Below are 15,341 nucleotides of genomic sequence, written 5' to 3'. Positions count from 1 at the left end.
ACTTTCACTTCTGGTTCCTATTGGTCCAAAAACATTGTATTCAATGTTTTTTTTTGCCCCAAATCCAGCGTGTCCTTGATTTTGAAGGGTTCAACAACCCTTATTCAATAAAAAGTTCATTTCAAGCTGCTTCTCCTTGACTGTCCGGCCTTCAAACATAGGAAAATTACATGAAATTCGATCTCCTTTCACACTGTAATATCATAAATGATAAGAAGGTTTGGCTATGACTATAGTAATATTGTATATTTGATTGAAATCTTAGCTGTTAATTTGAAAAAGTGACTAAAATGGGTTTTAGATGGGCCGACTTGTGGCAAAGTAAACACCAGTTATTAGGTTGAAGCCAGGACTTGTCTTTTTTTTTTTGCCAGATCAATACACTTCATTAGCTCTTTCATTGACCAGGATACACGTAATCTCTACAAAGATTGCAAGACTCTTTGACTGATGCTATTCATAAAGCTGGGGATTTACTAGATCATCACTTTCCTGTCGAATATTCACAGTATTGCATTGGCTTTATGGTGAAATCTACCAGATAAAGGGATACATTCGGCATGAGGCACATGAAGACATGACCAGTTTTTGGCCTCTCATTAATTTCTTTGCATCAACACAAAGTTCTGTCACCTCTTTGATCTTATGGACATGAATGAATAGGGCCGGCAGTGAGTTACAACACCAGCAATGTCTAAAATCTGACCGCCAAGCCAAGCGCCACCAAAGGTCATATTTTGTTATGGCTGACTGTTTTAAAGTCAAATAGTTTTGGTACAAAAACAAGAAACATGTAAAACATGCAACCTCTTCATTTAAATCACTGTGGCAACATGATTGTGTCGTGTCAATGCAAATTTATTCGGTCGACTAATCGCAGCCGTTCCCCCCCTTGACAGCCAGGTAAGGTCTGATCACAGTTCATGGCTCAGAGGGTTTGGCAGCAGTATGCCGCCGATTGGACTCACATCTATGCAAGTGTAGGTAAAATGTCCCTGACCCCACAACTATTGTGGCTCCGCAAAAGGAAAATAGAAACTTTCACATCAAGGAAGGGTGTAATTTAAGACACAAACAAAACAAACTGTATTTGGCTCATTGTCAAAAGAAGAAAAAAAGTTTCCTTTTCTAAGAAATAACGCGTAAAAAGGTGCAACAAGAACATGTAATACGCTACTGCCGACAACAAGTGATCGTCATCAGACACAGGCCATTTTCTAATTGTTGTTTCTAATTGCCTGACACTTTCACACAATAAATTCTGCTCTTTATTGGGAGAAAAAAGTTTAAACAACTGTGCACCACATTGTCTTGTGGTATGAAATGGTATTGCAAGTTGTTTCCACACATTCCACTGATCATATGGAGTTAGGTCACTAAACAACAAGCAATTGTACCTTTAATTGTACTTGATAAGCCTGCTGACACAATTGCTTCTTTAAAAAAATTAAATAAAATTGTAATATCTCTGAAAAGCTTCTTGGATTTCTAATTAAAACTAATCTCAATGTAATTGTATGTGCCTGTCCTATGGAGATTTGCCTACAGTGTGACAGGACTTGCACATCCTTTTCTTAATTAGATTAGATCAGATGAATCTTTAATGATCTCCATGGGGAAATTTTGTCATGTGTGTGACACATTCATTCAAGAAGGGTTGGACTGCGCTGAAACGTCATCCAGCGCTCCCTCACGACACATTCAAAGAAGAAGCTCAATCAGTGACAGGCACCACATCACTCATCTCATCTGTCCGAGTGCGGTCACTCGTCTCCAGGAGGGATCATTAATTGTTGTTAATTGATTTTTGGGGGAGAAAAAAAAAAAAAAGAAGAAGCTACGTTCCCGTCGACAGTGGACGTCTCAGAAATGTATGAGTCTGCTTTACGGGAGGAGACGCCAGACGCTCCCGGAGGGGTCAAAGTTCAAAGCGCTGCAGTTGGATGTGGAGGCGACGAGTCCTCCTCCCACGACAGACAGTGATTTGTTACAAGCCCCTCACATGAAAGCTCCTCCTCGCTGTCGCTGCCTGACTCCCAGCAAGACGACAGCGGGATTTCAACAGGCTGAGTTATTTGTCACAAAACAAATTGTTACAAATCTGCGGGACAAATATAGAATAGTGCGCCCACCATGTTTTAATCTCCCATTTTTCTGTCTTTTGTTCCGATAATCGAAATGAATAAATGAACGGGGACCACGGTATGTTTCATTCTTAATGAAGCGTGTACTGAATGAATATTTTACACACCTGCTGTGTGTCTTTTGGTGGGTTTTGACTGGGGACCCAATCCCAGCCCGGGATGTATGAATGTTGGATTAAACATTCATCAAATGCTGTCACAAAAACTTTATCCTCTCCTGTCAACCACACATAAAGATGGAAAGCGTCCCCCAGCGCGGGGCTGAAGGAGGCCCAGCCACGGTTTGAACCGCAGCCTTTGCTTTGCTCGCTGCGGTGGTGCTGGTGGAATTATTTAGGCAGCGGTGGAGCCCTGTCTGAAGGTATATAAGGTGATGTAGTGTGGGTTTATGGATATGGATGGGGTCGGCTCGGGTCAATCCCCTGCATCTCTAATATCCACCTGCTGTCTTGTTATTGCCTGCAGGTTCCTCCTCAGCCTTTCAACCCCTCAGCAGACCATCATCCTCTGCTGTTTGCTCAGCTCCGAGTGTCAGTGCAGCCGCTTACATGTATCTTGCGAGGAGGCCCGCAGGGACGTTTTGATGCATGGTTCATCGTACATGTTTTAATCATTCAGTCTCTCAGACACCTCCCAGGAGGGGGCTGCTGCAGCACATTACCCAGTACACACAATTAGTGATATAATCATGATGATGATAATGAAATGTATTTAGAGCATATCAGTGTGCTTGGTCGTGTTTGGCGAGACTGCAGCAGCTCCTCCGTTAAAAAATGAAAAAAAAAAAGCCTCGGCTCGCCCAGCCACCCCCAGCCCCTCCCCGCCCCTCTCAGGAGACCAGCAGAGCCCGGCAGGTTGCCACGTCAGAGATTAGCAGTCATAGCAGTCGACTTGGCGCTCCTTCTGCGCCGTCAACTGCGAAAGCCCTCACCTGACAGGTGTTGCTCTCAATCAGTGCACCGCCACCCCCCCATCGCACACCGTCCTTGGGGTGAAAAGGGACGAGAAAGTCCCTCCCCCCCCCCCACCCCCACCCCCACCCCTCTCTCCTTTTGCACGGTGACAGATTTGAGCTGTAGCATGAGATGTGCTGGGCCTCACACCCCGGATAAGCACCGGCGAAGCCCTCCCCATCCCCGATAAAGAAAACATTGATATCATATCAGTGGCATCAGTGGAAAACACAGCGGTGGCCTTTTATTTAGCTCCCCTCGGGGATGTTCAGTCTCCCGTAAAAGGTCAAGGTGAGGGGATGTCAGGATCAGAGGGAGGCCTTCAGTGCAGGAATAATGGGACACACTGTGAACTGTTTTAACGGGATGTAGCCTGGAACAGGAGCAGTGATCACTGGTCAGAAATGACACCACAAGAACTGAGGTCGTCTTTGAATTGAAAAAAAAAAAAAAAAAAAAAAGAGAAGCTTTCCTGCAAATATGACCTGTGATATATTTCAGCCGCAGACCACCTTATTAGGAGACACACACACACATGGACGTTTTTATAAATGCCAAATACATTCAGATACGTTTATATGATTCGATAATAAAATCATAGAGAGCATAGAAATTAGCATGTGAACGTTTGCACAAAATATACTATACTTTACATAGTTTCTCTTTTCAACCAACAATTAAATCAATCAATAACTCTGGGCTTTCTGTGTGTTTGCATGTTCTTCCTGGATTTTTCCCATCATCCTTTCATGCCTATTATTTCTGCATGAAAATAAATGAAGAAATGACAATAATTATATTATGCGTGATAAGTGCAAACACTCAAGTCGATCGTGTTGATCACTAACGTTAATTTCACTTTACTATGAATGCAATAATCTGGTAAAACTATGCAGGTTTGATAAGGTGAGAACAAGAATCTCCTGAGTTTCGTCATGCTGGTGGGTCTCCTGTATCTCTTGCAGGTGATAAATTTAACACACCTTTGCAGCACTTCCTTCGATCTTGGAAGTCCCAAATTGCACACACACACACACACACACACACACACACACACACACACACACACACACACACACACACACACACACACACACACACACACACACACACACACACACACACACACACGTGCGCAGAAAGCAGTACGCCATAAACATTAACAATGGAGAATACATGGACATTAGTATGGACAGACAGCAAAGTTGGATTGTTATTACGGTAAATAAACAGATGATGTAAATAAACAGACTCCCAAAACACAAGAAAGGTTTTGCGTTTTCACTTGAAGTCGCGTAAACGGGCCTCAAACTACAGTTGCAAACTTTCCTGGTTCAGATCCTTGTGGTGCTTTCATGCTTCTTGCAGAGGTAGAATCTGATATTGCACTTTGAGTGTTGTTAATGTTGTTTCATAGCCTTTTCTGCTGCTGTTTAGGGAAACTTCTCTTTTCTTGTTTACAGAAATTTGTATTATTGTGACAAATACCGGACGGATGACAGGTCTGACTGCATGAACGTTAGCAGGAAGCGGACGCGTCGAATGTAACACGAGGATGCTGAGTTTGGATTTATCAAACTTAACTAGGTGCTTTATTCCATGCAAAGTCCAGGCTTCTTTGCATTGGCGCGGTCACACATGGTGAATACTGCCACTGACCGACAACATGTAAGATTGAATATAATAGCTGGTCTCAGTTGTGATTTGAGGTGCAGGAGATGCATTGTTGTTATTTCCACAAACAATGGTCTGTAAGTTTCACAAGCTTCTACCAAGCATCCAACTGTGGAGCTGATTTCCAGTTTCCCAGCTGGGTTTTAGTTAGTTTTTGATCATAATGCTAAAAACGGAGCAGAATTAGGTCGATGAGGAGGCTGTGGTTCTTCAGTCCCACCATGCGCCTGGTCTTTGACTTTTAATAGCTTTGAAATGGAATCAGGTCAGAAAGATGAAGTACCTTTGTAACAAAGTTTAAAACCTTCCTCAGTCCCTAAAGAAATATTTAATGGAAACTGATGAGCCAAGCCGTGGCAATTTTTCAAGGCAACCTTTCTCCGTTGGACTCTCATGTATCAGAAGAGATCTTGTAAAACTGCTGAGTCAGGATTTAGTTCACGCAAAGCTGCAGCCATGACTTAGCGGGTGTGTTTACGTGACCCCAGGCCCTGATCGCGGAGTTATTCAGCGAAACGTGGAAACCAAATGGGGAGGAAGGGGGGAAAAAGGCCTACCATTCTATTTCGTCCCGGCAATTGTGGCTGAATTATTCATCCCGTGTGATGATTAATTAAAAAAGGCCCCGGGTCCTGTGGCAGGTACAGGCTGCCGAGGCACACGCCGACGCTCCCATGTGATGCGCTGGATGTCCGCCCTCCTCCTGCCTTCCTCTGGTGCGTCTACAGGGAGGAAGCCCTCACACATGTTACATGCCTCTGCACCCAACATGTTAACCTAACTCACAAATACATGAGGTGAAAGACGAGTGCTTTGTTGCCACATGTGAAAGCACGCACAAGGTCGCGGTGCAGATTTCATGACTTGCATGAGTGGTAATAATTCAAATTTAGACACTTTTTTTTTATTGGGGAATAAATTATGGATGACTTCTATATACACTGCATATATAGTCTGGTCTTATTCTTACTGGAGAAATGATAGATATTGACTATAGCATTTAAAAAGCCACTAATGAAGGCAGATAGTTTCAGTGAATCATGTTAAAGTTGAATTACGCCATTATGACTCGGCCAATAAGACTATTTTTAGTTGCTTTGTTTGTATTAATATTGTACATAGACAACACGTAATTAGATCTGGGTTATAATTCAAACAGTGTGTTTGTTATTGTAAAATCAAAACATCTGCAGATTTAAAATATTGTGACTGCAGCATGATGCGCGCATGATGTTGTGGCGGCGCCAGTTAGCGCTCTGGCCTCATAGTGAGGAATTTGCATGTTCTCTGTGGCATGCATGTTTTGACTCCAGGTATTCGATTTCCCTGTGGGGGGAACAAAGCAGCTTCCCCAAACACAGGAAGGGGCAGAGCCATTTGTTCTCAGACTCTGAGTCTTTTGATGTATGTGTGGAGATGATGGCCATCTTCTATCTATCTATCTATCTATCTATCTATCTATCTATCTATCTATCTATCTATCTATCTATCTATCTATCTATCTATCTATCTATCTATCTATTTATCTATCTATCTATGTGAAATGCCCTGCAGGAACTGGTACTTATTGGTGATTTTTTAGGGAAACCGCAATTGATTGGTAATACGTATGCATGAGATTGGAGGACTTACAGTAAGAATCTAATCAGCACTGAAACATTAGTCGACTAATGTGTCGACCCACTCACACAGCTGTTTAACTGTCATATGCGCTTTGCCACCATTGGTCGGAGCTACAAAGCAAAATTGTCTAAGTTTGTTTATTCTTTTATTAAGAAGATTAAAACACAGTATCATGTGGGATGTGTTAGAAAAAAAAACTAAACGAGAGTAATGGCTCAAACATTTAGACGTTGACCTGCAGATGCTGGCTGTGCTAACCACGTGCAGGTCAAATTGACTAATTAACTTAATTGAAGATTACATAAGTTAGAGCATGTTGAGGCTAAATACCACATTGATCTATGACAACCTCCTGTTTTTAAAATAGTTCATTAGTTTTGCTTATGTTTTTTTTTTTATTTGAGAAATGAATTGAGAAAATGAATAAAATACTTTTAATCTATCACAGAAATTAGGATTTGGAGAAAGTGCAGGATCATTAGTTATGATTCAGTAAAAAATGTTTTTCTAAATTTGGAATCAAGAAATATAGTGCATTTCCTATTATATTAATGTAAAGCATATTGTTCACATTTAATGATCTATACTGTGATGTACATCTTATCAGCAAACTATTGCCGATACATGATAAAAAGACAACAGTTGTCAGCAGCAGATAATTAAGGAAACTTCGAGCTGAGAGTGCTGTTCAAGTGAAAATAATTTTTTTTAAAAAGGGTCTCGATTCATAATTGTTGAACTTGTAGCGCCAGTGTTTTTTGTGCATTGTGCTTGTATTGTGTTGCTAACAGATGTGTTGTGGTTGTTGACCTTTCCTCCACATTATGCGTCGTGCGTCTGGCTGCAATCAGCGGCTGGCTGCTGCCAGACTCAGGTAGGCAGTGGCTGTCCTCTGACCCAGTGTGGGCAGCTGGCAGTGGGAGGACATGCCCTGTGGCAGTGCCAGGGGAAGGGCAGGAGGTGCCGGCCTGCTCTCGCCTCTGTTCAGACCCCACTAATGGAGCAGGGGCTGGGCCGCCCATATGGCGCCGGTGCGAGGGACTGGGGTGCTCTGGAGGTTGGCACGCGGAGTCACCAGGCAGTCTCCCGTTAGATATTGAACAGGACAGGGCCAGACCTGTGTGATTACCCTACAAACACCCAGAATTATTGATGTGTTTGCTGATGGGGATGGAGACACACCTGCACCAGAGACTCATATCGAGCCCAAAAAAGATCATTATGGATCTTATTTTATTCTAAGAACTATACACTTTGAAAGAGTTATTAAGATCCATTTTAAATTACCCTAAATGTGACATTATCTTTTAGTCATATATGAAATGGTGCAACATTTGATGTTCATAATATATATAGCAATATTGTATGGTGGTTTGAAACAGAATGTAATAATGTGTAATTCTCATAACCTCAGAATAATTCATCATGTGAGGTGAAAATATTATTGTATTTCATCTTTCCATGTTGTAGAATTAAAGCTGTTAATCGTCTTCTTTAGGATTAAAGTTGATTCTTTTTTCCTGTTAGAAATGCATGCTGCAGGCAAGCCAGTCCAGCACCAGTCTTTCATGATAAGAAGCATTGCTTTTCTCAGTATTTGATCCTTCCTGTTGCAAACCCTTCCCAGAGAGATGCTAGTTGCATTTGTGGATTGCACAGGGAACTGTGTTCAGATTATGACTCTGAATGATTCTATATTCTGTATAAAAATGTTTAAAGAAGCTCCTCAGAATCGCATTACCTTCAGATACTCTGTCTCTCCAGAAGGTTATTCTTTTTAGATCATTTGTTATGTTGCTAACCTGCTGCTAAATTGTGGTGAAGTCATTATGTCCAATGCAGTGCTAATCCCAAAATCAAAGTACCTCATCATATTGTTAGTTGTGGTATCAAATCAGGTATTATCTTTTGTGATATGAAGCATTAAACCAAAAATATTCAACATAATTGTTACAACCCCAAGAAGAACCAATGGGTTGAATAGGTTTGATCAAGTTTTACTTACACTTCCAACTTGATAGTGTGATAATATAAAAGACAAATGACATAGGCCCGCAATAATGACACTCCATTACTACAGTATATTGGTAATACCATATAAGGATCTCAAAATAAAAGTAAACAGCTTTCATTAATTATCGAACACCATGAAAGAGATACGGACAAACTAAGAAGTGTGTGTGTAAAATTAATAGTCCCACTTCTCGGGTGTGTCCTGGTTATATACAGTCAATCTGTTCTATTCAACGATCCCAGTAATTATGAGCTGGTTTGGCTCTGGTCTGCCTGCTCTTCCTGTCATGCATCATTGAAAGTATTTGAGCTTCAGTGTTTTAAAGCCTTTAAACGACTTGTTAACAATAAAGTCCAGCACCTGGAGCTGTATTATCATCCCCTGGTATGATCGCTCTTCACACCCAACATTGAATTGGTTCAGTCTAGTGAATCTAAGATAGTGAGTATAAGACAATCCATATTTTAATGTGGTTTTGAGGGGGGAAAAACGCCTTATATTCTTACCAATCCAGTAGTTTTCCATTACTGATCACCTGTTGTGAAGACGACATGATGTTAAGGGGTAAGCATCTTAATAACCTTCATGTTTTGTTGCTGTACGCATACATTAATGTGTGATGTATTGTGTGATTCTCAGACCTTGTTGCCATGACCTCCATCGCTGTTTGTGGGACAAAAAAAAATTTGATTGTTCTTGTTATGGTGACTGAAAAGGACACATTTCCATTGCGGCTGTGAGAACGACCTTTAGTCACGCACTGAAAGACTCTGCACAGATCTTTTGAGGCGTAGTTGATTACAAACGATGATGATGGCTGCCTCTTGTCTCTCGTTTTGCACCAGCGTTGAATCAGAGCTGAATTATAAATCAACTTTAATGCAAGTGGCACATTTTAATATGACATCTGTACATCTTGAATCCGTCATCATTTGTGTGTACATAATACCTGCAGTCGTGTGTTACTGTCGCTCCACTTGCCTTTATGCAGTCGGACGTCTTGCTTCATTTACTCTGACAAAGCCTCATTTTCTCTCCGAAGAGAGGGAGGAGAGAAAAAAAATGAAACGGCGTGAACGAGCGAGCAACTTGGAGAACGTCCTCTAGTTGGAGGTCAAGGAAAAATTGGTTTGGCAGAATGAACATGGTACTAACTCCGCGCTCCGAAGCTGGCCAGATAGAGCGGTGTGGAGGCAATGAGGTGGACAGCAGTGTAGCCCACCAGCCCGTCCCTGGCACCGGACCGACCTGGCTCGTCTCTGAGCCGCGTGGGACCGGGCGAAGGAGAGCTGCGCGGGGAAAGTGAACACGGCCGAGAGCGCAGTACTGCAGAATTAACAAATGTGTTCACATACAGAATGTACTGAGATAATGCTTACTCTCCCCAACAAACCTGTACCACACAGGCTGATGCAAACGGAACTAAAATTACCGCTTCGGGGTGACACCGGCAATTTGTACTGCAGACCTAAAAAAGAGCGACATAGCGGGGGTAATTACAGTCAGCGGAAAATACAGTTTGACGTTGCCCTGCCCTGCTTTTTTCGTGCTAATACTCTATTAAAAAGTGAGGCCAGACTTTTAAAACAGGTCACTCTCACTAACCCTCCCTCCCACTTCCATTTTCTTCCACCTCCTCCTCCTTCTCATCTTCCTCCTCCTATTCCACCTCCTCCACCTCCTCCTCCTTCTTCTCCTTCCACCACCCACCTCTCTGGATCTGGAACAAAAGCCACCTCCGCTGCCGCCACCGCCACCGCCACCGCCACCGCCTCCCCTCCCCATCTCCCGCTTTTCCATTTTATTGGTGACAGCTGCCGCGAAAACAGACTCGCGGAGCGAGAGAAATGATGTGTCAGTGGAAGGTCCTTTAGCCCGCGCTGCTAATCTGTCACACGCCGTTTGTTGTTTACTGTTTTCTTCCTGCTCGCCGACTGGCCAGCAGCGTGTGCCACGCAGTAATGGCGACAGATGCTGACCCGCAGAAGTGTGAATCTTGCCGATTTCTCCCTGCTGTCAACCTGTAAATTACAGCTATCGGGAGTAATTAGACCCGATAAAACCCTTCCAAGCCTCAACCCCCCCTTGACACACACACAATAACATACAGACACACACACAAAGCTGTGGCCTGTTAGTCACCTAACCGTGTCATTTGGAGATAAAAATGCTTCAGCCTTTAACTGCTGCATATCTTTAAAGTTCATTGTTATCACATTTTTAGACACACAGTGGTTCCTGGTCATCCATGTCAGTTCCTGGCTTCCTGCCTTGTCGAAGTAAAATCACACCCAATTTATAAAACAGGAGTTTCAGCATTGTATTGAATGAATTCTCTCTGATGTAGAGGTGAGGGGATTTTGGTGGTGTAAGATCACTTCCTTCGTTTAAAAGACGAACATACGTGTTAATTGACTCAAGTGACCTAATTAGGTTTTGGTGGTCAAAGGTCATGGTTTTTGTCACTGCAACATCTACATGATGAAAATATATATACTGTAAAATGAGGTAGTAACTGGCTAAATTAAAAAAAACAATAAAGGGGCTTGACAACAAGTTGTCCATAATTTTTTAAGCACTCTTCTTTGGTGGAAAGATTTTCTTTCTCTATCAGGTCAAAGTCTGGAACCTTCCCTGAAAATATTTCATGACTTTGAGGACTGCACGGTCGATGTTGGCAGCGGCCCCGAAGTTGCAGAGGTGAGTCTGTCGATGGAGAGCCACCTCGGACAAATCTGCAGACGATGCCAGTCGTCCTCTACTTATCCTCACCGAGGTGTTGCGGGGACAGCCGGGTCTTGGGCACGAGCATAGAAGCCGGTGTCGGGGCCACCTCTCCTTGCCCTGGCATCCGTGTTCGGCCTGCACCCACCACGGCGGCCACCACTGCCAAAGCATGCTCTTAAAAGCAGGGCCTCTGCCCCTTTAGGTAACTCGCGCGCTAAGAAAGGTCACACAGCCGAGTCTTGTCATCCTCTCCCTCACTCCTCTGAACTCCACCTCCTCCTCCAACCCTCCGTGCCCACTTCCTGACCATCAGAGCCAATCACTTCCCAACCCCTGAACCTCCTTCGCCGCCAATGCAGAGCGGCAATCTGTCACCCGGGCACTGGGAGATGCCACCCTGCCGTCCGCCTTCCGTACACTGCGGTAATGGCTTCTGGCAGCCCCAGAAAGATAAGTAACCAGCAGAAAAAAGGCAGGAGAGTGGGATGAAGAGGGTGGGGAGGACTGGGCGGCACAGAGAGCTGAAGACCCCTTTCTCACATCCAAGCTGCCCCCATCTCGCCGCTGCTCGACCCCTCCTCTCCGCCTTTCGCCTCACCCCGCTTTGGCCCGGTCGCTTTGCACGATACTTCAGTGAATAAATGAGTCGTTTTAATCCGACTGACAAGCTGGCATTGCCCAGCCCTGCCCTCCATCTGTACTGGCGGCCAGCGCAGCAGCAGGCCCCAGGCAGCACGATGTGCCAATCCAACACACAGCTTATCCTGGCTGTAGCTTCAGGGACAGAAGGGTTAGAGCTCTATGCGGCAGCTACCCTCTCCACCAAAAGAGCTATTTATATAAGAAAGGGATTAGCCGGTGGAGGCTTTGATGAACTGGAAAAAAATTATGAATTTGCTCCCATCTTGCTTGGGTGCGTGTTTGAAGCCCTCCGCTTTTTAAATGAAAACTGTCGTCTTGATTTTTCATCTTTTGAGTGACCACAGTGTTGGTGTTCGATTTTTGCTTTAAAACGCTCAGATTATTTTTGGGGCAACCGTGAGATCATTTGACTTTTTTGCCTCAATTGCAAATGTGTTTACAACAAATGTATCCTGGAAAACTAAAGAGTAAAGTGCCCACTTCTTTTCCTTTCCCTCTAACTATGTATTAATTTTGCTCAGTCATGCTTGGCGCAGCAAGAAGCCAAATGCACTATCACTCACGCCGTTCATCGTCCCAACCAAACAGAAGAAAAAAAAAAAGAAAAAAAAAAACAAACCCAGAGGGAGAGCGAAAAAATACTTGGCCGCAGGAGGTGCTAAACCCTCTGCTCCATTTCCTCTCTCCACAAGCTCCTCTTGCACTCCCTCACTTAGCCATGTGTCACCTCCAAGTCGTTTGGGAAGGGACCTGGTAACATTTGAGTGCCCAATTAAGCGCAGGGGCTCAGTCCGCGCCCCCCTCCCGGGTTCCGTTCAAGCACGTCACGACGGACGGTCTGCCATATTCCCCGCTAACCGCACACACACTCCCGTACTTACTCGCTCCTCCCGCCCTCTCGTTCTTTTTCATGCTTACTTCCCTCCGTCTGTTCTGCCTCTATTTTTTTTTTTTCCACACAAACACACTCCTCTCTCTGGTTAAAGATCCCCCATGGATCTGATTGCAGCTTATCTTTGGAACAGGAGGTTACGACTGTTTGATCCACGGCCGCCGGACCGGCTGCCAGTTATGCACCGGGGCCTGGACGCTGCTTATTAACCGGAGGGGTTCCTCCCGCTGCGGCTGCAAAGGATCCAAAGACCCGGTGTTTTGCTGCCTTTTGGTAAAAGATTAAGCACTGCTTTCTTAAATTAGCCTGGAAAACATGAAGCATAAAGATAAAAGAAGATATTCTTCATCCACAAGGTCAAGTAGGCGCTCATTATCACCAAGATTGAATAATTACTGAATGTATGAAGTGCAAGGGAAGAGAAAAAACAAACAAACAAAAAAAACCTCAAGTTAGCACAGTCAGGCCTTTTGAAGTGTTAAAGGACTGCTTATTCCCTTAACTGGAGTGAAAGAGCATTGCTAGATAATTTAGGTTACAGACTCGGCGGTGACAGCTGGGCAGCATTGAAAGCCAACCAAATCGACATAAATCACGGAGTCTTTTTTCAATAAGTAGGTTAATATCTCAGAATGGCGTTTAATGTTTTATTCAGCGTCGAGGCAGGGACACTGTAAAGGGACGGCAAGTGTTTTCAAATGCAGATGGGAGGTGGAGGGCTGGGCAGGGCTTGGCATCTCCCCGTGGGTGCCTCCGAGCACTGTTGAAGAAGCGCACGGATGATTCTCGTCCCCTCTCGAGCCCACTCCATATTAAACAAATGCTTTGTAAGTGTGCCGTCATTACTATTTATCACAAATAAATACTTAAGCACTGAGAGCTTAGCACCCTGCTGCTTTACACTTATCCATTATTTCTGTCACCTGGTTGTCCTTTTTGCTGTCTCCTCCCCCCGCTGCTCCGCCTCGCTTTCTTTTTAGGGGACTGGATGTTCTGACCGATGTCCTTCAACTCAGCCGTGTGCTGGGAGCGAGCTCGTGGCAAGAGCCAACGTGCCAAGCCTCCCTGCTTGGCGTCCCATATTCTCCTGCCTCTCACCTGAGGCCTTGCCCTTACAGGACAACAAGGCCAAAGGCTTTATTGTTGCTCCTCGCGGCTCTTGAGATGATGCCCTTCCTCTGTTTTTTTTGTTGTTTTTTTATCACTTTTCCCCCTCCACACTTGCTTTTTCCCCAGCAACTTCAGAAGTGCCCCAGGCCCTCGCCCACCTCAGACGGGAGGGCAAAAGTCCACTGCATCCCGTCCTCTACGGCGGGCCGTTTTTTGGAAGGTGATCCGGTCGTTTCTTCCCTCTGCCACGGTGCTTGGCGGGCTGGCTGGCTCCGGTGCAGCGCGGCGTGCGCTGGCGTTGGAGGCTGGAGCTGGGGCCAGTGCGCTCAGAAGCTGATGAATTGCAGCAGAGATGCGACGCGGCAGCCGGCGAGGAGCTCCGGCAAGCGGCCGTCACGCACTATCACAGTCTGCCCGCGTGATGAGGGAAATCGGAGAGACAGCGCTGACAACTTAATTTAACACCAGATCTGGAGGAAGCCAGAGTGCCACTGTGCTCTGGATAATTGATAACTCTGCCACCCCACCACACCTTGCTTCACCTCACGCCCACCACACCCCGTGCTCATCATTGACCCAAATCGCTGGTGAACAGATTACCGGACAGATTCTAACGCTTCTCAGGTAGTTTTGCACGCCATAGAGCAAGGCTGTAAAGTGTATAGATGTGATGTTTGGAATTTAAGCTGTTGTCATCACATCTGATCAAACTATCAGTAAAGTAAGACAACTTGGCATTAAAGAAAGTTTGACAATGACAATACCATCGCCTTGAAAAAAAAATGGATCCTGAGAAGATCGATTTGGATCCAATAAAACTCACTTTCAAATAATTTGTTCTCAAACGACTTTATATTCACTAGATTTTTAGATGGGATTTCTAGATTACGCTGCATCCTCCTTTCAGTGAGCCACTGCAGTGATTGAAGACAATCTGTTTGTCATCCGCCCTTAAGAGCAGCGACAATGCAGAACTGTCTCCTTGGGCTGTTGTGCTGCGGCGCTGCGGGGGAATCTCGCTGCCTGGATCTCCTTCACAGGCTGTTGGAGGCAGCCGCGCAGGAGCCCGGTTGACTGGTAATGCCTATTAATTACTAATACAAACTGCTAATTAGCAGACCAAACACTGGCATCTGTACAGTTTGTTTTCCCCTGCAGCGATGATATTGAGTTCTGACACAAAGAGGCAGTAAACCTGAGCTGCCTGATGCGCATCAGAATCAAAAGGGACTTGCCGCTAAGCATACTTAATGCTGGGATCAGGCGCCAGAGTGGTCAAATAAAGGGCAGAGCCAAATTTCATAACAACGAGATGAGGCATGACCCAATACAAGCTCAACAAAGAACAGTGGTGGAAAGTAATTGAATATTTACACAAATGCTTTTTGTTGACCGTATTTTTCCATTTAAAATAGGCTTGTCAATATGAATGCATTAACACTGATTAATCTATTATTTTTTGCAATGAACCCACCTGCAGTGCAGATAATGAAGGCACAAGTCCACAGGGTGCATCAATTTCCCTCATCCTGTTCATTGTCTATGTGAAATGCACCGCAGTG

Source organism: Blennius ocellaris (assembly GCF_963422515.1).
Source record: "Blennius ocellaris genome assembly, chromosome: 15".
In the NCBI taxonomy this organism is placed as follows: Eukaryota; Metazoa; Chordata; class Actinopteri; order Blenniiformes; family Blenniidae; genus Blennius; species Blennius ocellaris.
This window is presented reverse-complemented; position numbering follows the sequence as displayed.